Consider the following 1,168-nt stretch of genomic DNA (forward strand, 5'->3'; position numbering starts at 1 on the left):
GCTCTAATACACAAATACTAGTTCAGAATAATAGAATAAATCACAAACATAATAATTAAAAAATTACATTGCAAGGCAGGTTTCTTCTTTCCAATTTGAAATCAGGATGTGAAGAACTCTCCTAATTTATGTACTTGCCACAGTCTGCTAGAGAATAAAGTACAATATGAAAAATAGATGACTTAGCACTTAAAATCTTTACACAAAACTTAAGCCCAGGCCCAGGCATTCTATTATTCTGGCTGTCCTTAAAGTGGTGAGCTTTTTGTTCCATGACACTTCATTCTTTGAATTTGTTTGAAAAGAAAAATTGGAAATGACCAAATTATTTCAGATCATAACTTTAAATTGATATTCAGGGGGGCATCTGGGTGTCAGTGGGTTAAGCCTCTGCCTTTGGCTCAGGTCATGATCTCAGGGTCCTTGGATCAAGCCCCGCATCAGGCTCTCTGCTCAGCAAGGATCATGCTTCCCCCCTCTCTCTGCCTGCTGCTCTGCCTGCTTGTGATCTCTCTCTTTGTCAAATAATAAAATAAAAATCTTTAAAAATTTTGATATTTGGTGTGGGACGCCTGGGCGGCTCAGTCAGTTAAGCTTCAGTCTTTGGGTTTTGGCTTAGGTCATGATGGTTTTGGCTTGTGGGTCATGAGATTAAGCCCCATGTTGGCCTCTAGGCTCAGCAATAAGTCTGTTTGAAGATTCTCTCCCTCTGCCCTTCCCCGACATGCACATGCTCTCTCTCAAATAAATAAATGTTTTCAAAAAATAATTTGTTATTAGAAAATAAATTGACATCAGCAGCAGCAAAAACAAAATAAAAGGTATCAGACAGTGAAGACATAGATCATACTGAACTTCAGTATGGTTTCAATTAACAATAATCGTGCCTCGGATAAACCTCATTGGTTACGATACTGCCACTGTGCAAAGCTTGAACTTCAGTATGGTATTACAAATAAAAATTAGTCAACTTCTTTTATATCTTTTTTCCTATTCTCTTTTTCTTAGAAAAATCACTTACACTGCCATCATCATCATCATCATCATCATCATCACAGCCCCCTATACTGAATGCCTACTATGTACCAGTCACAGCTTTAGGTACTCCCTCTGCATTATCTCTATTCCTCCCAACGGTCTGCTACAAAGGTGGTATTATTTCCATTCA

At 38.2% G+C, this 1,168-nt stretch overlaps 1 pseudogene; it reads right to left on the reverse strand.

Moving 5' to 3' along the window:
- Positions 1-743: 743 nt before the first annotated feature.
- On the reverse strand, positions 744-932 carry LOC116581168 (annotated as a pseudogene).
- Positions 933-1,168: the final 236 nt, after the last annotated feature.

The sequence above is a fragment of the Mustela erminea genome, chromosome 1 (assembly GCF_009829155.1).
Source record: "Mustela erminea isolate mMusErm1 chromosome 1, mMusErm1.Pri, whole genome shotgun sequence".
NCBI classification, from domain to species: Eukaryota; Metazoa; Chordata; class Mammalia; order Carnivora; family Mustelidae; genus Mustela; species Mustela erminea.